The 24,271-nt window shown below is 45.9% G+C and overlaps 1 protein-coding gene across 5 annotated transcripts in view; it reads right to left on the bottom strand.

Moving 5' to 3' along the window:
* The window catches only part of SERTAD2 (SERTA domain containing 2), a 75,233-nt gene that overhangs the window by 6,775 nt on the left and 44,187 nt on the right, over window positions 1-24,271 (bottom strand). Inside the window, exon 2 of one of the 5 annotated variants that reach the window (XM_079324864.1) lies at window positions 12,336-12,493. The exons of 1 other annotated variant lie outside the window; for it this stretch is intronic. The gene's annotated coding sequence lies outside the window, so the exon portion shown is untranslated. Of the gene's footprint in view, window positions 1-9,094; window positions 9,113-11,206; window positions 11,439-11,592; window positions 11,950-12,335; window positions 12,494-24,271 lie in introns of those variants that run through there. 3 more of the 5 variants (XM_079324863.1, XM_079324866.1, XM_079324867.1) reach the window with 3 other exon arrangements.

Genomic DNA, 24,271 nt, shown 5'->3' with positions numbered 1-24,271 from the left:
AGGCCCTCCCTGCTCATCAACACAGACAGGAAGGAAAAAAAGGAGGAACTGAACCCCAAGAGGAACAGCAGAAACTGAATGTTTTTAATACGTCACATTTCTACTCATAGATTTATGCCACCCCCTCACTCAGTATTGAGGATGAACAGCTTATTAGAGTTGAGGTTACTTTTAGAACAAACAGCACGTTGCTCAAAAGGTAAAAGCATCAAACTCTGAGTCCACAGGCAACCATTCCTCTCCAGGCAGCCAAACACTGAAACACAGGTGTGAGCCACAGGGGCTTGTGCAAGGAGTTTAAAGCAGGACCAGTTACTTTCTGAAATCTTAGGTAATTAAAACCACAGGGGGTAAAAAAGGAGAGAGAAAGAAAAAGGCAACTTGTGGGAATTAAAATGCTACTTCACACGTGTGCATGAAAAAAACGCAACAAAACCCCACAACACAAAAGCTCCCCATAAGAGAGCTTAGTGCAATGAGAGCACTGAATCTGTACACTTCATTCCCCTAAGTTTCACAAACCTCAGATGTTAGTAACCCTCACCATGTTTTCTTGGAGAACCTATCCAATGAATTATGGAAGTGCTTTCTGTGTCACTTCTGGCACATTACATGATTTTCCTCTCCTCCATCCTTCACTCCTCATCCTGGGTTCTGTTGGTTATATCCTGGCCCAATGGTAGTCAATGGGTGTTTTGTTACTGACTTCAGCAAAATCAGAATTTGGCACAGATAGCTGTAGGACCAAAATAAAAAGGCCTTTTATGCCAACTGGGTTCTACTGGCAAGACAAGGGTCCGATCCTGTGAACTAACAGAGGTAGGCTGAGCTGCTGTGAGGTATTTCAGTACTGCTGGACCCAGCCTGAGGGACCACCTGAACTTGTAACCCATCTCCACAACTTCAAAGTATCTGTCCCCTAGAGCTAGGGAGGCAAACCAGTAAACCTCTCTCTCCCTGTCCCTGTTTCCACACACCAAGGCCACAGCAGAGAGAGAGTGGACACATCTGTAGAAGACCCCTTGGGGCAGGACCATGGGCTACTACAGAACGATGCTCCTTGGTCTGCAGGATCCTGGCAAAGCACAGCAAACCTGCCCCAGCAGGTGGAAGTGCAGACATCTGAGAGCACTGGCACCCTCCTCCCATTCAAAGTTACAAAGGAAAAGCAGAGGGGAGGGCCAGTATAAATCTGGCAGCTTCTCCCAGCCTCGCTCAAAAGAAGGGGGAAAGCTGAACAGCCCAGGTGCCGAGGTCTAACTCCAGGGCCGGAGCGAGTAAGCAGCCCGGACTCTGAGGGAACAGCCGGAGCGCCATGGGAGCCGCCGCTCCGGGGGGATTCCATCTGCTGACAGCGGAGTGCTCAACGCCTGGCACGGCAGCAGCCGGCGCTGGGACAGCCTGTTCCATGCAGAGCTGCACGGCCACGCTCCCTGTGCTGTGCTGCAGCTGCCTGCAGGGTGTGAACCAGTCAGGACGGACTGGGGGAGGACTGGGGGAGAGTGCTTATTTTTTTTTTTTTTTTTTCCTTTTCCCCACAAAGTTGCTTTCTCAGGATCTGATGCACTTTCTACATGTTGGAGTGCACTGCATACATGTCGCCTGGCTAAAGAGGACTCCTGACAACACTGCCTGGTAAGAATTGTGTCTCATGTCACGTGTGAGTTTGGAGGCAAATCCCACAACTCCAGAAGAGGGGTAGAGGGAATGGAGCTGTGCAGGGGTTTCTGTCCTCTCCAGAGCCAGTGCTCAGATTTTCTGTATTTACAAGGTTTGTTTTCCCTGACACATTTTACACTAATTCTGGCTGCCCTTTTAAATTTTTTTTAGCTGAGTGAGGTTTAATAAGCACTTACAAAACTCTCCTTTAGAGTATATAAAAAAATTGGCCTCCTGGGCAGCTCTCTGCTTCCAGAGAGTACAGGGGATTGTTTTTATGTTTGCAAGTCTTCACTGCAAGGCTGTCAGTGCCAGCAGTAACTGTAAGTGGCAGGTCTTTCTCACACATATTTTACAGGAACCTAACTCTTCCCATCTCCTGTGGTGGATGGGTAAACCTTAGCTCTTCCAGAAGAAACAGAGAAGCAAGAAAAGCTCCTCAGCATCTCACTCCTGCATTTAGCAAGAAAGGCAGCTTCCCTCTCCCTACAGAAACACATCCTTAGCCCCCTGCTTTAAGCATGTCACACAGAGTGAAGACTGAGTGAAGAGCAAGCTGAGTTACAGGGGTCTTTTCTCCTCTGCAGTTAAAACCAAAGTAAAAAGGAAAACCATAGTGGGTGATTGTTACAGGCTAATCTAAATAAAAGTTAGGGACTGGAAAGGAAACCTCTGGCAAACAGGAGACAACAGAGGAAGTTCAGACTCTCATTTGAGAAGCATCTGAAGTCGTGCAGGTCTCACGGGGTTTGCCTTTGATACTCAGAGCCTGGAGCCCCAGGCTCCCCGAAGGAGTGTCCATGTTAATCAGAAAGTAAGGTGAAGCCTTCCCTAGCAAATAAGCAATGCAATTATAAAGCCAGTCAATAGCGTAACGCCAGCCAATGTGTTCCAGCGATATTTTGAAACTGTAATCTGATCCTACTGTTTCCATCCTCGTGCCTTGCCTGCTCTCCCTTGTTGCATACTGTACTATTTGAGGCCCAGAGGGCAAAGCAAGCTCTTGATGTTTGTTCATGATCAGAAAGTGCATTTGGAGCGAGAGCTCTCTGTGCACCGCCCACACCACTTTCTTGAGAGTTTCTTAAACTTGCAGCCCGCCGAAGACCTGAAGAAGGATCTCTGCAAAATAACCAAAAACACAACTCCACTTCTGCCTTCAGCTTGCAGCTCCTTTTCACCACACTAAAAAAAGGCAAAGCTGCAGTCCAAGGCAATCTCTGACTCTGCAGTGTGTTAAGCCTTGCAGGAAACATATGCTTCTATTAAATTGGAAACAGTTTCTAATGCTGTCAGTTTGCTAAATGTAACATATTACCCTGGAAGAAGTGGAGCAGTTTTAATGTTTTTGACTAACTGCACACATCCAAACAGAGTACGTCTGATAAAGCTAGAATGGGCTCCAATAAATATAGCTTAGAATAAATTACTGCCTCATTAAGTAATTGTTTGGAGAAAGGACAGCAGGTTTTCTAGAATATACCCATGTTATTAAGGGTGTTTATAATATTAGGAATTCTATCAGGGTAGCAGAAGTTAATGCAAGTTTAAATCAGAGGAGCACTTGTTAGCTTGTTAAAGCATTAAAGACTGCCCTGGCAGAACCAGAAGGTGGACCAGACCACACAGGTTCTCAGCATGGAAAGCCAGCAAGGCACACTGCAAACCACTGTGAGGCTGAAGGCAAGAGCAAAAGCCCTGAGCACCTCTGACAATTCCTTTTCAGAGCAAAGAAAGAGGGAGCATATACCTGGATAACACACCAGGGCTGGAAAACTTTTATGCAATATTCACGTACAGAAAGACAGTTGTATTTACTGGAAAAAACCAGAACAGGTTTGGATTGCTCAGCAGAACTGATTTCTGTCTCAAAGATCTGAAAGCCAAAATGCCAATACTCACATGTTTTGCTTCAGACAGGACTTTCCACATGCTTCCTTATAAAACAGTGCCCAGAAGATGCAAATAAGCCCCCAACCTGTCCTTTTTTGGTCTCATCCTTAACTGGAAGCTTTAGGAATCACACTGCCTATGATTGCCAGCCCTGCCACAGCCCTTCACAGGCTTGGTGTAGACATGGCCCTGCTGACCATCAACCACCTGCTCTGAACCAGATCAGGGTAGAAGAGTCCCCCCTGCTAACTACCAGGGGATGCTTTGTTAGGCTACCTACTGAGGGGAGGGATTTTCCAGAAGATGGCAAAGCTGCCCTCATCTCAGGGCACCTCTGTGCCAAATCTCCTTTACATCCTTTCCCGGGATGGCTGCAGGCACCGTCTACCCACAGCAGTGCCTGAACCACCACCAGGGATTTAGCTTAGCTTAGCTTAGCTGGGCTCTGTGCTTCAAAGAGCCACCAAAAAGAGCTAGGCTGAGGCTATTCTGAAATTTGGGTATCCATGTGGTAGTGTTAAGGAAGCAGCCAGGCCTGCCAAGTGTGAATTGAGTTCTATTATGCTGTGAACACATGGGCTCAGTGCTCTGCTGAAGGACCAGGAGCTGCTTTACACACCTAGGCACCAGCAGCACGAAATCAGAGCTGCAGTAAAGCAGATGAGGCACAGCACCGGGCCAGATCTTCTGACTTTACTACGTGATTGGCTGATTATTCAGCAGACTCTGCTTGTTGTCACCCAAAAAATATGCGAGGGCTTCTGCACACAAGCCTCTCTGGCATCAGCCAAGAAGCTCTTCCTGCTCCATAGCACTGTTTCTTCCCACAAGTGCAGCACTCTGGGCCTCCTTGCATGGAAGCAGGAGGTGCCGGTCCCGCAGGCAGGACCACGACATCATGAATTCCCGTGTCAGTGGGCAAGGAGCCATGCTGGAGCTGGGAGAACCAGAGCCATCTCCTCAAGAGGTGGAGCAGCAGCAATTAAGATGGCTGTGTACTGCTCCAGGGCCCAATTCAGCCAAGACTGCCTTCCATTCCTTCCCACTGCAGAGCCAGCAGGCACCAGCACAGTGCAAGTGCTGTCTAAAAAGAGACACCTCGCTTGTAAATGAAATTCAAAACAATCCGAAAGACCTAGAACAGCTACCAGAAAGTGACACAGGCTGGGAAACACACACACTCCCTTTTCACTGCTAAAATTACATGCCTGTAATGAAAAGATGCTGCTGGTCAGGCTCTAAGGGAGAATGATGAAACAGGCAGCCCGGCAGTGCATCCCTCCTCCCCTGCACTGGCGCACAGAACAATGGATTACGGCGACGTTTGTTGCATTGTACAAGACATCTCGACTGGCACGCACGTGCCACGGGCTGCCTGGTATTTTTAGTGCATGTAGGGACTGAGCACTGCAGACCCATCTCCACTGGACCTGTGCAATTCCTGCAAAGGTTAATGAGAATTGTGCCCACAAGAGATGACACCCCTTCGTGTATAATAAGGGGGAGAGTTTTTCTCACCTATGTATAATTACTTGGTCTGAATCCTATTGTAGCATCTTTTCCCCAAAGATACCTTGTTTTTCTCCCTTGTCATAGACCCTTAATAAACACATGGTGGGGGGGAAAAACTCCCACATTACTAAAGGAACTGAATGGTTTGCCAAAAAGTAGGTTATTGCTCTGAAAACAGTGTTGAATAAATTATCACAGTCAAACTGAAAAGCAGCAAATGGCAGGAGAGAAGAAAAGGAGGAAGGAAAAAAAAACCCTCTGAAGAAATACATACTGCAAATGAACCATACAAATCCCAGCAATGACAAGTCATTTTAGTTTCTGGCCTGCAGATTTCATTTGGTAACCAGTTTTGCACTACTGAGAGTTAGGAGAAAAGAAAGGTGTTTCTCTTGCATTTTTTAAAGTAGCTTAAACAGAGCATTGAGTTAACTTCAACATTTTTGCTTAAATGAAATGAACACAACCCTGCAAATAAATACATTCTATGAAGAAGAACCCACTCACCCTGCAAGTTTCTCTTAAAGAGGTGAAAAAGTTGGACATTTCTTCACCACCAGTGAAAACAATAAATAAAAAAAATTTTAAAAAGGTAGCTAAAACTTGACACAAATGATTGCTCAGATGGTATTGAATGATGTTGGACAAGGTGATAACTGCTGGCCTTTCAGACCAGTGCACTAATGTTCTTGCATTTGTTGAAATACAGCATATGTTTCCATGTCCTACAAAGGAGCCTTCTGAAAACTGATTAAAGGGAACTTTGCCAGCCTTGAACTATTCTCAACTTATAATAGCTGTGAGTTAGAGACAAAAGACATTCCATTTTTTGTGGCACCTGCTTGATTTCACAATAAAAAGTACTACACCAAAGTGAGGCTCTTTAGAACAGCCACCATAGGACACACATCTTTTCTATGTGGAGTAATTGAAACATTTTCAGGTAAATAATTTAGTTTAGATGGAGACACCCTTTTAAAAGCCTGTATTTTGAAGCATGTTTAGGAGAGGGTAATTAACACAGAAGAAAGAAACTTAACCATGAACTAAGATTTTGGAAATTGGGAGCAGAAAATGGAGAAGGAGAACAGCTCAGGAAACAGAATGTCCAAAACTTTATTTCATGTTCAGTCAGACACAACGCATTCACCTCACCCATGATAGTATTATAGTGATTTTCCCCACAATAAAGTCCTCAGCACATATTACATGTGTCCCCTTGCCAGTAAGGGGAAGCAGAGCAGAGACAGGAAGCTTGACACTGTGTGTCACACACAGAGAAAATATTCTCTCTCTTGTATTCATTCACAACCTATTTGTGGGACACTTTAGTTAGGGAAGGAAAGTGGAAATGTTGTTTAGAAGAGCCAATCTCACCAAGCAGATGGAACAGGAGGGGGTAAGGAGGAGCCAGGTCCCAGCAGGGTAACCCAAGCAGGTTATTGGACCCCTGGGACAGCCAGCATGGAAGCACCCTGGTCAAAATCCCTGCACAGGCTGCTAAAGCCTAAGGCACTGCTCCAACACACGGCCAAGAGCAGGCACCAGACCCACCCACAGCAAATCAGGCCATGCCAAAAGTGCTGAAATAGAGTGGCTTCTCTCACACAAGGCCCACAGAGCAGTGAGAAAGCAAATGTAACCACCACTGTACAAAAAAAAAAAACACTGTGGTTTGCACACAAACGCTAGTCTCCTATCTTGATGAAATGTATATTTGAAAACCATGCAAATGATATGCACGCACGTGGATGTGTACCTACTAAAGGCCTTTTTCAAGAGAGAAAGAGCACCTGTAAAAACACATGAAAAGTAAAGTTTGTGAAGGCACCGGAAGATGATGATGATGTACTTCTGAATTAGGACTTAAAACTTCATTTTGCAGCTACCTGAAGTCAAGACAAAGCTGCCTTTAGGCATCTCAAACTAGTCAGACCTGCTATAGCAGTTGCACAGTCTGCTTCAAATATGCCCTCCACGCTCCTTCCAACCTCCACCCCAACATATATCCGCATAGTTTACCTCCAACCATGGGTGGTTCTTGCTATAGCACAGTTCACTCAAACTTACTGCCTGCCTGGCACAACAGGAGGATTTTTAAAGACTAGTGTTACAGGCTACTATAAGAAACTGTATGAAAACAACAACAATTGTCACATCTCCATTAAAGGTGAGTGTGGTTCAAAAACAGTACAAGGGTTTCTGGGGTGGGATGGAAAATCTGGGATCAAGAAAACAGTTTTAATTGTTACATCTGAGGAAGTTTAGATCTTTCCACCAATTCAGGGCTCCTTGAAAAAGGGAACTTCTTTTTTCTGCTACTTCCATATGCTGCCCAGTTTTCAAAATAACATTAAAAGTAAGCAACTCATGTTTGAACTCTTCTCTCTGTATTCTGCTATATTAAGAATTCAATTTTTATTCTAACTTCATTGGAAACAAACTGTCAGATGAAGTCCAACACACGTTACTGGTATGAAAGCAAAGTGAACAGGTTTGACTCCTAATAATCACACAGACTGAGATTCATGTCATTCAATGCCACTTAAAACTCAATTCCAGAGTGATATTAAGGAGAAATTTGTCTTTAAAACCACTGGTACTCAAAACACTGCTCATATTATACATTTTGGGAACCTCAGATGTTCTATGGCAACACCTCTGATATTATATACCAAGCTGAGGAGGGTACCAAACCTGACCCCTCATTTGAAGAAAAGTGGTCAGACCTCGCCTAACGCAGGGCTGTGAGCATGGTTTTAATTTCACTGCAGCAGCCTGAAATCAGTGTCACTCTGATATGGTGGTGGCTGCTATCTCACCTGAGCTAGATGAGCCTCCACCCTCAAGGAAGGGACACATGAAAACCAAAACTTGACTTAACTGTTTCCTTGGTCCTTTCAAGCCTTCCCACTCCTAGTCACAGCTTAAAGCCCGTTCTGAAGGCTGATGAGGCTGCACCCAACACCCCTGCAGACTGCCCCAACTCTCCCTTGGAAATGCCCCACAAATCAGGTCTTCCCCATGCTGAAAATCCCCTTTGAGCTGGAGGAATGTCCCAGCCAGCACATCTTCACAGCTCCTCCTGGCACTTGGCAATGACACCCAGCATCTGACATGCTCACCAGGAGCCACTGGTGAGGCAAACGTGGTGGCACTGCAGTTTCTACTCTGCACAGTGACACACAGTTTAATACTCACACAGCCCAGAGACAGGGCAGAGACCCTGCTGTGACACACACAACCCTGATTCTCCCACTAAACCTCTGCTGTCTCCCAGCCACACATTTGCTTCACTTCAGCCTGCCCAAGAGCAACACTAACACAGCATTTACGGGCCTTGCCTTCCCCACTCATGTTGAACAGCCAAGCATTGTTATCTTATTTTTGTTATAGTGTTTGCACTGGTAATGCTAAACAAACCTGAAGCCTCCACTACAGCAAACACAAAAATTGACCCTGTTTATAAAAGAATTAAAGAACTAACACATGTTGAGAGTCTCTCTCCATTTACAGAAAACAGGTACCTCTTCATGACAGCAGTTTCTCTGACTGATGAAAGTTTAGAAATCAAAAGAAGTGGCAGAAAACATGCAATTACATACCCCTGAAGAAAATGAGTGCTGTGCTCAGATTGGCAAATTTCATCTACCACAAACCACTAATTAGCAAAAGATTCATCAAGACTAAAGATCTGTGCTTAGTGCCAACCTGCTTACATTGAAGCTGGACCTTGCTCTCTCCTTTGAAACACTCCTGATCTTTGGACTTGGTAACTGAAAGCTGCTATTTCTGGCACTCATTCGTGTGCATGTTAAAGAACCACTGCAACTGGAGCTGTCTCCTTATGAGCCAGATACACTATAGAGCTGAGTTAAAAGAAGGTGTCTCTCTTGCTACCTGGCCTTTATAAGAAGTAGATCACCAGAAGACTACTCACACTTTCAAAGTACTGCATTCTCCTTGTTTGACAGATTACACTTTAAGATGTTACATAAAAGCAAAAACAGTCACAAATACTTTGGATCACCTGTCTAGTGTTAGCACAGCCAGAGATGAACTGTGCCAGGAGTGCTTTACATCAGTGTGAAAAGAGTCAGTTCCTAAAAAAAAAAAAGTTTTCCCAATTAAATATTTATTGAAAAAGAAAAGTAGTTTGTGTGAATGATGGCAAAATCCTTCAAACTAGATACTGCATTGAATCTGCTGTACTTCTTGGAAGCTAAAAAAAATAAATTTTGAATATGAAGTTTGATTGTTTCCTTGTTATTAGGACATTATCTCAAAGTCCTTGATGCCTCTCAAGCAGAGAATTTGAGCACTTGGTATATTTATGCCATTATTTCCCCTGCAAAACTCTTTATTTCATCTTTCCCATTAAAAAGAACAGGTGTATAAAGGAACACAATTACAACTCCTAATAAATCAGCACCTACAGATGTATTTAATGCTCTTTAAGACAGTTTCATCTACAGACAAAACCTGAAGGACCTATGGCTATCAAGTTTCTTTTTGTTTGTTTTCAATCAGCTTCAGAGAAAAAGAAATCAGCTTGACACAAAAATCAAAGCAGTGTTTTAATATGCACAGAGTCTAGCTTCGTTTGTTTAGCAGTCCAATCCAGTTCCTGCAGAAAAGGAGTGGGTGGTTGCTGCTACCAACTTAAATGGAAGCAGGATCAGTCACGAGAGAAGGAATTATCTAGAGCTGCTACATTGGATGCTGCAATACTTGCCTGAACAATGGAAGTATTCCGAAGGACACGCTCCTGGATACCTGTCCAGCAGCACAAACCCCTAATCCTCCTCCTATCTCTACCACCACCACTGGTTCATTATGTTAAATCAGAGCCCAAAGACACCATCCTGTTATGTAAAAATGCATGCATTTTAACTTCACCCAGAAAGGGCTACTTTCAGTTTACCCAGCTAGATCAGCTGGCTAATTTCTATAGAAATAATTTTAAAGAAAACACAATTCATTTTTATAGCTTGTTTTACCATGTGAAAGCTTTCTGTGTCCTTAGATGCAAACTGAGGTGCCTCTGTCAATTTTGCACCCTGTGGGAAGTCCATAAGACACAGGAACCTTCACATGTGCAGATCCATGCCTAAAATTATCAGAATTTAAAAAGGTAGAAAGCTTTTCTTGAACTCACAGACATGGCAAGCATTCACTCATTTGAAGACACAAGCATAAAACTGGTGTTTGGGGCAGCCAAGCCCTCTCCCACCGTTGTTTGAGCAATAGTGCATTCTAGAGTGGCCAAATCCAGCACCCACTGACGGCAGTGAGTCGCGCTGCTGACTGCACCAGGCACCAGATGAAAAAGCCTGGATTTCCCTGCTCCCGAGAGCCTTGGGTCCATCTGAGCACACGCTGCCACACGCAACAGCCCTGCTGCACTGAAGTTCAGGCAAAGAAGCTGACAGCACCCTCTCCCCTCCCCCGATGGAGATAAAATGGGCAGATTCGCTTTATTTTACACCAGCAGCTGACCCACAGCTGTAAATCAGCCAAGGGGCCCACTGGTCAGCACACAAGCCCCTCCAATCATTTCCAACTAAAAGTGGCCCTGTGCTTCTCAGCTGTGTTTCACAAAATGCAAGAAATTACAGCAGGTAACTGTACTCCTATTTTCATGCTTAGGAAGAACTTATTTTTCCAGATCCTGATGTGAGTAAAGCGATTAACGCTCCAAATCAAGGTGGCACTGCAAAAAAAAAAATTTTATAGCGTTCATCCAACCCCGAGGAAAATCCTAATAAATATATATTTTTGCCACCGCTTCCAAAAGATGAACCACCTTACTCCCAAAATGCCCCCAGACGCCTGTCTCTCCGAGCTGGCGGTGCTCCCAAGGAAGACCCATGCGCGCTATTGCTCAGGGAAAAGACAGGCTAATCCCCTGCCCTAACACCAACCCCTGAAAAGGGCCAGGCAGCGGGGCCAGCCGGGTCCTGCCCAGCCATATGTCAGCTTTGCTACAGCGGAGTGAAAGTCTCCCCCAGGTCCTTTCAGCTCTCCCGGCTCTACGACACGCACTTCTCGGGGTTCCCCGGAGCCCCCGCTCTTGCAGGGGGAGCGGAGCCAGGCTGCAGCCCCCGGCTGCAGGGGCTCCCCGGCGCACACGCGAACTTACCGGGGCGGCGCGGCTTTCCTGGCGTCCGAGGGAGCCCGGCTCCGGAGAGCACAGCCGGCCGCACTACCGGGGCCGGCACCGCCACCTCGATAAAAAAGTGTATTCCAGCTACCCGCACCTGCTTCGGCTCGGGATCCCCCCGCATCGGCGGGGGAGGGGGTGTATCATAAGGTCAACTCCGTCGCTCTCCCTCCTCTGCTCATCTCAGCACGAAACCCCCACCCGGAGGAGAGGGGGAGGATCCCCGCCCCGGGCTTCTCTGCCCGGGAACCAATTTAAAGGTAGAGATAAAACAAGCCCCGATGACTCGCAAAGCCAGAGGGGGTGGGGAAGTGTCGCCGCCCCCGGCCCCCCTCCCCCCCCCGGTGCCCCCCAGCCCCACTCACCACATGCAGCTCCACCTGAGAACTAAAGCATGGAGAGGGGGAGGTTGGAAACTCTCGCCCTAGAGCAGCTCCATATGTCGCTCCTCGCCGCGCCGCTCCGGGGAGGGGCTGGGTGGGATGCGGAGGAGGAGGAAAGGAGGAGGAGGAGGAGGCAGGAGCAGGCGGCGTGAGGATTTAAGCCTCCGCTCTGCCCCGGCGGCTGCGATCACGCAGCATTATACAATGGAGGAGGAGGAGAGGAAGGAGGAGAAGGAGGAGGCACCACCAGCCCCGCTCCCAGCACTTGCCGCCAGCACTGACGACAGGGGCGGCTCCGGAGAGCTCCTCACCCTCCGACCAGCGTCAAAGCTCCGCCTCGGCCCCGGCCTTCCTCCCCCGCCCCCCCGCGGCCGCTGCTCCTCCTCCTCCCCCGCCCCGGCTCCCCGCGCTGCCCACGCGTGCCCCGGCCCCGGGCGGCAGCGCGGCCCCCGCAGCTTCCCCGGGCAGCGCCGGGCCGGCACAAAGGCCGGGGCCAGCGCGCCCCGACCGCAAATATGACAAGTATCCCTGCTATCCGGTGGCGGGGACCCGGCCGGGGCACGGGGCTCTGCAGCCCTGCTCCCCGCGCGGGGCTGGCCCAGTACAACCCAAAATTCCCCCTCCGCACCTCCGGTCAGCCCCGGAGCAGCCGAGCAGAGCGGGGGCGAGGGGGGATGTGTGAAAGCCCGGAGCGCTGCCGGCCGCCCCCCGCCCCGGGAGCTCACCTGGGAGCCGAGGGAGGCGGCGGCCCCCGTCCGTGGAATCCTCGCTGCTAATTTGGGCTGTGCGGGTACCACCGAAGCACAAAAATGAGGCCAAACGGAGATGTTCGAGCGCGCGAAGACTTGGGGGAAGGAGGGAAGCTCTCGGCACCAGGCGCTATCTGGAAAGAAGAAGATTATTTTAAGTCACCTGAATGATTGAGTTTCGAAAGGGGCTGTAATCCCAGCCAGCGCTGTTAAAGGCGATTCAAACACCTTGCAGTTTTGGCCGTAGCCCCAGCAGGCATCCCGGATCGTTCCGGCCTTTCATGTTTCACTAAACCGGTTGTACTTCGGGACAATAAAGCTTTAAGATCTAATATAAAGGCGATTATTAGTCATTAATACCACGACTCGTTTAGGTATTATGCTCAAAACGGTCTGTAATGATTTGTGATCAATCAAGATGATGGTCTTGTTAGAAACTAAGTTCCATTTTCAGTTAGAAAACCGAAAAGGAAAAGAAGGATACTTTTAGAAGAAAGGTTTCCTTACCCTGGAAACTGTATCTGACAAAAATCCACAAAGGAAAAACAACACCAAACAATTAATATAGTGAGCATGCCAAAATAAAAGACTAAGCGTTGATTTTATGTATTCTTCAAATTAGAAATGAAAAGGCCCCATCTAATTGATGTTTAAACACCAGGACTGGCACCTGAGCACTCTGCTGAACTCTAAAAAGGAAGGCAAGGGCATCAAATCTAAAACCTGACGTTTTATTTTGCCGGTTTGGAGGCCTCAGCACACCTTTCCTTTTCCATCCGTGCTACCAACCATGCCTTTGAGGAGATCCAAGCTCTCTCATCCCGCATCTGTGGCACAGAGGTAGCCCTAAACCAATCTGCAGAGCAATTCACGAACCGTTTACTAGATTTTGACGAGTGATTTGCGAATTGCCCAGGAGTTGGCAAACGTTAAAACCAGAATCTCCCTGGCTGGATACTTTCCAGCAGCAAGGCACTGAAATTTGGTCTTTCTGCCTGGGGAAACAAGTCTCTCCCTGAAATTACCAGTTTCACAATAAAATCACTAAATAAAAGGGAAAGGTTCGTTTTCTTTAGAGCCTGAGCGATACCTGTTCAGTGGGCTTCTGCCTACTGGAAAGCCACACAGACTATTTGTAATACTTGCACATTGTTGGCTGGGTTGTTTGGGGTTTTTTTTGCATGCCAGATTCACTGAATTTCAGGGCCCCATTCCACCCTCCTTTACACCAGATTTGTAACACAGCGGGATCTGGCCTTGCGCAATTGCGCCGTGGATGCGCCCAGCCGAGCAGCGCCTGCCTTCCGGAGCTCAAAGTCCGCAGCAGGTTTACAGTCCCCGTGCCTGGGTGTGTGCACGCTATCACCGGCACCAGAGGCAGAACCACAAACATTTGCTAAATAAGCAGCTGGGCTCCAGCCCGATATGCACAGCCCTGATCTTGCCATGTTACACTCGGCAGTAAAAAAACCTGAGCCTGTGTCATTCGAGTTTTAAATGCTCCTGACTTCACTCAGTTGCTCCAATTTCACACCAGCATAAGAAAAAGCTCACCGCCCCTTCTGTTTCCTACTGTAACTCTCCCGAGTCTTTCTTGGCAGGAGTTTATAGTCACGCTGTAACTCAGATTGTGCCTCTGAACACAACTAGTACAACCTGCATCCACACTCAGAAGCACTCCCAGCTGAGCATAGGTCACGATACGAATCGATATGGACAGAGCTCCTTCCTGTGCTCCATGCACAGCACAGGCTCCGGCGCGGCGGGACGAGGTCGGGCTGCACACGGAGAACAATCCCGCTGCTGACTGCTCCTCACATGGCCTCGCACCTGATTAAGCGAGACCTTTCCGGCCAGGGAACTCCGTTCTGCAGCTCTGGAGCAGCCTGACCAGAAGGTGTCTGCAAGACCCAAATGCAGTTTGCCCAAACACGTCAGTGAGCACAGAGAAGCAGCCTGCAACAGAGCCACAAAATGCTGTGCTAGGAAGTGTGTCTGCTGGCAGAGGCTTCTAGAGCCTGCGGGAGCAGGAGGGGGGAAAAGTCTGAGCGTCTGCAAGGAGGAGCCACCCAAAACGCATCCCATTTCAGAACCATGCATGCATGGGCTTCCCAAGGAGCAGTAGCACAGGTTTAGTTGTGCAGTCATAGCCCTGACACAGGCCCTTGAGCTGCTCACATACGAAGATGACACAGTAAAAGAGAAGGAGCTGAGCTCTGTCTTTCTGCAGCAGTACCAACCTGACGTGGGCTACAGGCAGCCCCTGTCTTTGAGCAAGGATGGTCAAAGCCTGTCTGATTGAGGCCAGGTCTCATGAAGATCATTCAAAAACCACCCCTACATTGAAGATAAATATATGAACAAGGTAATAAATGAACAAACAGAAATCAAAGATTGGCAAGGGGGAAACACACTGGACTTCATAAATCAATTCATTAGAAACAATACAGACTGCCAGGTAATCTGCCCATCATCACGGGTGCTAATTAGGAAAGAGTGGCAAAGTTTGGTGTGCTGGAATGTTGGCATCCCTTGCATTTTTCAAAAATAGAGTGAGTGAACTGCTTCCTATGCTTCTAATTGCAGCCTTGGCCTTTTCCTTTCCGATTGCAGCACATATGAATACCATGAGATTTCATCAGGTAATTGTTCAACACAACTTCATTTTCTCCCTGGATGTCTTTGCTTTGCTGCATGCAGGAGCTGGCAGGCAAAGACCTAATGCTGCCCCCCAGAGCAGACAACTTTTTGCAAATAAAGACCCCCCTCAGCACTGGTAACTTGGGAAAAGCTAAACAAAGGGCCTGCCTACAGCCAAAGCTGCTCGTTCCACTCGAGCAGCGCTCCTCACTGAGCAGCGAGATTCTCCCCGGTAAGGAGAAAGCGTGCTGCAAGCAAAGGCACAATTAAACACTGCTCACACCTCATGCCATCTCCATTCAGGCTCAACCACAAATAAAAACAAGTTCCTCAGTAAAAACTGGGGTGCTGTATTACTGGTATCTGCAGCTGTACATGAGCAGGGAGGGGATTTCAATGCCTTTTTCTTCTTTTTTTTCTGGTGCAACTCTTCCACTTTAACAAGGCTGTCCCATGTGTCCCAAGGCACAGGAGTCAGTAAAAAACCAAAGGAAGGAATGCTTCACCCCTTCTCACCTCAGTTTCAGTTTTCCCCCGCCCTCATTCTCTGCTTTGGTTCATATTTTTGTCCTTTAATGTTTTTGTGGCAGTAGGAGAAACACCGTTCCCTAGAATGCATAATATGCTTAATTATCATTCTTGGTTAGTTCTCTCAGAAAAAAAAAGAACCCTACAGGAGAAATCAGTTTAATTAATGAGTATGACCAAATGCAGCCTTAGTTCTAATGCAGTATCATATATTATATGTCCAGTTGGGCAGTTGATCTTCTTTGGGTAAAATGAACAGCGATGCAAAAAACGAGGGAGCTCATGAATCAATATTCTGAGTGCAACTAACCTCTTTTGTATAGTTATTCTAAGCTTCCTACAGATTTTGATGACAATGTTGGTTCCCAAATACTGCTTTTGGCTTTGGTAGCATAGGATCAGGCCTGTACAGTCTAGTAATAGGAAGCTATTGCTTGGCAGTACCAAGGGTTGTGCCACATGGTAAATTCATTAAGTAATTAAGCAAAAAACCCAACCCTTAACTCCAGCTCTCAAATAGCCATACTGAATAAAAACCCCCAGTGTGTGCAAACAACAGGGGTAGCAAGGTTTCATCTGAAAGCAAGATTTGGTGACTTAGATGCTTTTCAGAAGGGCTACTCTTCACATACTGAATTATTAAGGAAATATTATGGAACAGGATTATCAGGAAAGAAAAAAAAAAAAAAAAGCAGCAGTGTGCATTAGCTGGCTTAGTCAGAGGAGGTTTTGCTGCATTCCTCATGCACGGAGATGACTCCCTCCCTCTGTAATTCCCTGAGCACTCCCAGTCCTCTGGAGATTGTTGGTGTGCATCATCATTGCTCCAGCTGAAAGACTGTCCTCTGACAGAGGTTCAGGCTGCCTACCATTGCTGCACATCTCCTCACATCTTTCTAGCTTTTCATAAAAATCTGTGTTCCTTTCCAAACCCCATTCAGGCTGCATCCCCTGCAAGATGTGCTTCACTCCTGGCCCAGGCCAGACTGTTCACAGTGGCACTACCTGTACAGCACACAGGCTCCTAAAACAGTCTCCCCCTTCCAGTCCTGCTTCTTGTGACATAGTGAATTGTACTCTGCACTGAGCTGAGTTTTAAACAATTTCAGGCTGCTTTTCTTTCCCTTTCAATGCTCACTCTGCAGTCTCATCAAAAGCACAAGCCATTTTTTTCTGGAACGCTTGGTTACTTTTTTGAAGACAGGCTATGCTCATGTCCTGATATTCATCTCATACCAGGGCCAGTGGATCAAGAGGGGAAAAAATTCTGCAGATAAAACCAAAGCCTCTTTGAGCTGAGGAAGAAATACTTCTAATCAAGAAAAAACACAGAAATGGTTGGGGAAAATAGAGAGATGGCCAGTCTTCAGGCCTAATTAACCACTGGTGTAAGCATATATTGCTGCAATCAAGCCAGAAGACTTTGGGCCACCCACCAGTCTTGAGCACAAACCCAACACGAGCCTGAAAATCTTAACAACATGGGGCTGTCAAACATGCAAGCCACACACACTTCAGCACAAAGGTCACCACCACATCCCCAGTGCTGAGGGACCACCTGCTCCTTGTTCACCAGGGGAGAGCAGCTCCACTGCTCTGGCTTATCCTGAGCACTGCACAGACTACAGCCCTCTCCTGAAGCAAAGCTATTCCTACAAAGCTCTCCATGGAGCCACACATTTCCAGAGCACAGATGCACCCCACACTTTTCCTAAGCACTCTTGAAACCTGAAAGAGACCTGAGTGCACAGGCAGGTTGGAATATGTTTAGCACTGCTCAACCCTGCTCAGATGCCAAAGACTTGATAGACCAAATGGGGCCACCAGTGGGGTGACCAGAGGCTTCTAGAAGTGGATGTTGCTGCTCAGATTCATTGCATTAAAGTATTGTACAACAGTTACAACGAGTTTGAGGCTGGGAGGGCACAATCCAAGTGGTGTTGTGGCTACAGTGCTGATGTAGGATGCTACACAGTATTTCAACACATTATGCAGAACTTAAACCATGTCACTGGAGTTAAACGTGTTTGTGCTCAGATGCATTACCAGAAAAAAACCAGAACAACAACATATCAAAAACCAAATCAACAACAAGCTATTTCAATCCTTAATTATATGAAAATATGTGGCCATCCAAGTGAATGCACTCACCTATAGCTGCTTCTGCTGGCTGGAATACAACCTGTAAAGCACATTAACGCTCCTACAAGATTTGGGGGCTTGGGACTACTATTTAAACTAGTTTCTGTAGCATCTTAGAGCCTCTAGATTCAAAGAATGTTTACCAAGATAGAGGTATTTTCAAAGTAATTCAATTTTGCAATGATAAATCCTTCCTCTGACTGTCCTAGGTGCAAAATTCCTTACAGATGATGTTTATCTGTACTCCTTTCAGACAAAGGTTTCTGAGGGTCTGGTATTAAGTAAACAGTGGGTTTACTTACACCAGTTCTAAAAAAAAAAAAAAAAAAAAAAAAAATAAAAAGCCCAAACCAACAAACCCCAATAAAACAGAATTTGAATCTATAGGGCCAAATTTAGAAAAGGCAAAAAAAAAAAAAAGGAGCTGGCAGAAAACCTAGCACAAGAACATCAAATGCAGTAGCAGTATTAACTCCCACTGCCATTCTGTTCCTCTACAAATAAATGAAAATCATCTAGAACTGAACTCATTGAGTCAATGCAGTGAATGCACAAATCTTTCTGTTTTAACCCTTCACAAAACATGTAACTCAGATTATGTGCAAAGAGGAGATTAAAAAAAAAAAAAAAAAGACTGAATGAGTACATCAGATGCCTTTAGTGACTATGCTTGTGGTAATGATTCATTTTGTCTTTCTACATTCCCTAGTGCTAGCACGGCTAAGAGTCAGCAGAAGCTCATACTGTATATGCAGGTAAACAGACTGTGGGTGTCTGCATTTCTTAACTCTACCTAAAACAACCCCATAACAGTCAGAAAGGCATTTTCTCTTTCTGAAGAAAAAGGGAACACACAAATTAATTTAGGTTCTCCTCTAACCTTTTTTTATGTTCTTTCACTTTAAAGGAAGCTGTTCCTTTATAGTGACCATTAAGCAAAGGCTCAAAAAGGTTTACACCTAATTAGTATTCCCAAGCAAGGATGAAACACTAAATCACTGCAAACCCACCCAGCATTTACCTGTCTACCAACAGGACAAAGAAAAAAAAGCTGAAAATCTTCCATTTATCATCAGAGTTCCTTTCCTTTCACACCTCTTAATGGACTCCCTCTTCCTCCCACAGTGGCTCTGGGGTGCTAATGTCCTTGAAATGCAGCAAGGATCTGGAAGAGGGGAGAGGCAGCTCACCTGCCTGGTCACACCCATATGACATATCATGTGTGGGCATTTGCAGGGGTGAAAAAGAAAATAGGAGGAAAAAACAACAAAGAAAGAAAAAAGAGATGTCGTGAGCAGGGATGAAGGTAAGGAAGAAGGTGCTGCATGTGGCACATGGCTCCCAAAAGCCTATGGTGGTTTTCTTGCCATAAGCAAGGTGGTTAAACAGTAACAACTGTGCCCTTTTTTTTTTTATTTTAGCCTTGGTGAGGGGGCAAAACAGAGACATAATTGGAGTACAGAGGGAAACAAGTCAAGGGAAAGGAGCAGACCCAAAGAAACAAGGAGGAAGAGCTGCCTTCCCATTGATGGTGCTGCTGCTGAGTCCAGGGTCTTCCCTTGTTTGACTACTGGACAGCAGCAGAAGAAAATAACACGAGGTGTATCACTGAGCCTTTCCCTGCTTCTTCTCCCAGCCACAAACTTTCCCAGCACACGTGGGATGAGCAAAAGGCTCCCAAATTCCTCTCTCTTTCACAAAGATCCACTTTCCTACAGAGGTTCAACTTTACAAACCAGTTTCTATTGGATTCATTTGTAGAAGGGAAGGTGCCAACTCCTGTCTGCAGAGTGAAGTGCCTGCCCATCCAGAGCAGCCAGTCCCAGGTACTGCAGAGAGAGGCACCAGCCCTTTTGTAAGAGCTGGGCAAAAAGAGGCACCCTCTGCCAGGGACTCACAGCAAGGGGTCAGACAAGCCAAGGAGGGATGACTGTCCATCTGCTATCACCCAGGCCCCAGCGCATTTCCTAATCATCCGCACCCAGGGGACATTCCTAGTGTGCTTCCTGCTAAGCAAAAAAGTCATCAGAAACCTCAGTTACTTGCTTACCTACTGCCTACAGTAGTTAACCTTCCTGATAAACATTTTTCTTTTTTCTTTTTCTTGCTGAATCTGCTCTCCTGCTAACTTCACTGTACTTCTGCTGGATGTTCAGCCCCTGCCACAAGAACAAAAGAAGTTAGGCACATGTCAAAGTGCTGATAATTTGACTGCACACACATACCCAAATACTACTGCCAAGCAGGCCAGCATACAGAAACTTCTTTTTGCTGGCAGTGCTCAAAGGAAACTCTTCCTTCTCTGAGCTGCTGGGAAAGTGCAAGTGCCCGCTCCTTACTCGAGTTGTGGGATTCATAGAAAGAGCTGCCCCCAAGAGCATCAGTGCATTACTCCTGCCAGCAAAAAGGGAGGCCTGGCATTTGATGGATTTATGGTTTAAAACCAGAACAACCTAAACTAAATCACCTCTGTTAGAGAAACATTGTCTTCCATGAGATGTTCAGGTGAAAGACCTCAGCCTCCCAAGATCTTCATGTTAGCTGCCACAGCTAATGTGGGCACAATAATGAGAAATTGGTTTGTTTGAAACTTCACTTTCTTTCATTTAGCAAAGATTCCCCTTAAATAAATGAAAGTGGGGAGATCTTGGAATAAGCCTTAGCAAGTTTTAATCGCACTTCTTCTTCTTGCAAGTGAGCCGTCATTCAGTAGCTAGGTGGTTCTAAATAAAGAACTCTAGTCAACAACAGGAAATAACTCCCACAGAAAAAAAAGGGCAGAATACAAACTCGCAGCAACTCTCGTACATAGCTCACAACGGCCTTTTGTTCCATGCACATTAAGTCCAAAATCTTTACTTTTCAGAACATGTTCTTACTCTAAGTAATTAAAACTTATTTTTAACTTGTTGCAAGTACAGATCCCTTCCTTGCCTTCCTCTCAAAAAAGTCATATTAAGAATCAGAAAATCACAAGTTATTCCCATTTCCCCTCTTTCATTTAGGATGTACAGACATTCTAGGAATGCCACATGATGACAATGATTTTAAAAACTACTGATGGTGGGGGTTTTATCTTTTTTCCCTTTTTTGTTTTTTGGAAGGGGAAGGTGCACTGTTGTGTTTTCAGCTGCAGTTGACATCCTTCATAACGTTCAAAAACCACTGCATGTTCAGAAAGTACGAAGTACTAATCTGTGGTAGTGGGAGAGAGGAGAAACCACACATCTCTAGCCACTTATTAGAAACTTAGGCTAGTGTCTAGAAACATCAGCTTTTAAATTATACAACACATTGCACATAACAGGCCAATGACTGAGGACGGGCACCAAGCACAACATTCCAAAATGCACAACCAAATTCAATTAAAGAATACACTGGTTGACTCCATCTGGCTTTGAAAAAGTGTGGTTTTAGTGTGCCAAGGGGGGAATTTTAAGATGGCTGCTGCTTGTTGGCTGCTATGGATAGGTCTCTGCAGGAGATGGGAGAGCTTCTTTAGGAACATTGCTATCACTTGTGGCAAGTATCTTCTGGAACACAAACACAGATACAGCAAATTTACAGTGGCCAGCTGATTCCAGCATCTCTCTATCAAATCACCTGACATGGCCCTGTCACACTGCAACTGAACTGCAAAACCCATTTCCATTCTAGAAATAGAATGTTGAAATTATACGGTCGCAACAGGGTTACAGGATTACAGTTCCAGGCTGGATTTTTGTCTCTGGAATATGTGAGCTGGCTCAGTGTGCATATGTGTGCACTGTGTGTTCGTGTGCACATGCAACCATCAAAAGTTTACACACAGACAAATCACATTTGCTTCCTAATGCACAATGAACACACAGGCTGAAGCAACTCCACATTCAAATCAGCCCCAAATGGGTGGTTGTATTTTAAAGTCTGCAACAGTGGGTTCAAACAGGAGCTTGCAATTACAGCTTTTTCTTGTTTAGAAAATAGATGTCACTGCTGACAAATCCAGACTCCTTCTGAACCTTCAGAAAGGAATTAAAATCAACAAGGTAAAATATCCAAGAACAGCTGTCCCACTGTTTCCCAGCTCTTACCCATTAGGTTAAATACTACAACGACTTCAGTGGGACCAGCACACTTTAAAAGATGTAGTCTCTCTGTCTTTTTCTCTCTCTTGCTGAATGATATTTCTGCCCACATGCACTGACACATACTGTGTCTAACAAGGCTGTGATTCATTTTCAGTTCTAGTCATGCTCACAAGTGATGCAGTGCACTAGCTGTGCCTTCAGGATCTGCGTAATTTAGCTTCATTTTCTCTGCCCCCACCCTGCATTAAGTGAAGTTCCAACAAAGCCAAGTCATCACCCACCAACTCCCCCTCCCACCTGCTTGGGGGATGTGTACAGCAGGAATCTGAATAATAATAATAATAATAAAATTAAATTAGTTTTTTTAGAAAGAGGGAGGAGGGGATGAGAGCTTGAGAAATATCATGAATTGTTAGAAAGCTTTCTAACAGTGAATAATGTGAGTGAATAATGATAATGGGATGTATACTACCAGATCACTGAAGCAGCTGTATCAGTCCTGAATCATCTCTCCATACATGTTAGAAGCAGCACTGTGTCTTGCATCGTGAATATCCTGCAAGTTCACGCTAAAAAGTGATTGACATTAAACCTGAATCCCTGATTTATAAAGACAAACACCTCCTCAGCATCTCCCACGTAGCCTCTGGTGACCATTCCCTAGTCCCCTGCCCCTGGCAGTCACTTTGAGCAGGCACAAAAGCCAGCAGGAGCCGTCAGCACGTCCCAACTGCAAACCTCCCGCACTCAGTGACCACCATCCATCATGAACTACACACGGTGGTTTTGTGATACAAATTACAAGCTGCTCCTGAGCTAAACTCCATGGATTTGAGGCATCAGGCCAAGCTTGAACAAAGTGAAAGACAGGCTTTTTATTTGATAAATCTCATTATCTTACTGGCATTCAAAATGCATCTCAGACACAGAAATGCATCGCAAAGTAGTTCTGTAGTTACTCAAAAGAGCCAAGATGCTTTAACATGTAAGTTAAAAGGTGTTTACACACCCACCACACTAACATTTCTAGCTCTCTTTCACCTTCAATCTGGAACTATGTTTGATGAAAGAGAAAAGTTGATTTTCTAAAGAAAAACAAGTAAATCACATTTCTTCAGCAATGATCCCTAGACAAAAGCAAGTCACTGAAGACTTCTTCAAGCAGATCTTAGTGATCTGCATGATTTCCTTAATCCCTTACCAATAACACAGGATAAAAGGAATTAGCACAAAAGCTAGAAGGTACTTCAACATTACAGGTGTAATACTGACAGGGTCACTGCCACCACAGTTACCGGGAACTAAACCAGCACATATCACCTTTCCTTCTTTACAAGACACATCTGTGTGGTGGGAGCTTTGTGTAAGTCAGGCACAGCATCCCAAGCTCAGCAGCCTCTCCTGTTGCTGACCCCATTCACAACCAATATGAGCATACCAGAGCAGGATTAAATTCCCCACTTGCTCTAGAGGTCCATCTCCTTCTCTTCCTCACTCCCCAAATGCTGACTAAGTTTTACCATGCAGCTCACCAGCCAACTTGCTAGTACATCCCAGGTCCTGAAATAAAAAGAATCCAAGAGGACCAAAATTTTGGGCTACCCGTGGCTTGTCCAAGCCTAATGGTTACGGGAGGTGGAGTTCGTCTCTCTGCCTTCCCATCAACATCCTCTTTTCTTCCAGAACAAGCCTGGGCTGATCAGGAGCTGAAGAAATACAGTTCCTCATGGTCATTTGTTCCTGTTCGTTCTCCTCCTCAGAAGTTCCCAGCTGTATCAAAGGAATAAAGGAGTGACCACAGCCAGGGAAGGGCTGATCTACATTTCTGATGTGTAACACACGACTGTGAAGGGACCAGATCATCCCATGAGGCCCATATCATGAAGGCTCTGGGAGCTCTGAAACACTTGGAGGAGGATAATTCCTGGGGCTGGATACTCGTTGGGAGTAACGGGTCAGGCAAGGAGAGCAGCGGACTGTCATTTCAGCAGACGGGCTACTGCCTCATTTTGCAAATTGAAGAAATGAAGCACAGGGAAACTACAGCTGGCTTATTGTGGAAATGAAAGCCAAGGCTGTGTGTTTTGATTTCCTGAGTTCTCCACACAAGTCCAGCCTTCCTCATCCACGAAGTCATGCTGTAAACATCCTCAGGGCAGGGCCTACACCTCTCATTTGCTTTATGTCTGTGGCTTCCAATCTTCCACAGTTTGCAGATCCCTTCACGCTTTCCAATAGGGGTGTGCATTCAAACCTGCTGACAACAGGCTTGCTTTCCCTGGCTTTCCTGCACATCTTGCACGTAGCTCGTGGATCCTCATGAGTCTGTTCTCTGTGGCCCTCTGCAGATTCCTATGTGCCCCTCTCTTCCTACCAATCCCTACACACCACAAGAGCCACCAGCAGGCATTTTCAAAGTGGCCCTAACTCCATCTAGCTGTCCTAATTCAAGACAAAAGCACAGAGCTTCCCTGTCATTTCAGCATTTCCCATCTCAAGGTATGGGAGCTGTTGATCTCCCACATGAAAATG

This window comes from Erithacus rubecula (assembly GCF_903797595.1).
Source record: "Erithacus rubecula genome assembly, chromosome: 2".
Classification (NCBI taxonomy): Eukaryota; Metazoa; Chordata; class Aves; order Passeriformes; family Muscicapidae; genus Erithacus; species Erithacus rubecula.
Note: the sequence above shows the minus strand (reverse complement) of the source record. Positions and strands in the feature narration are given on the sequence as shown.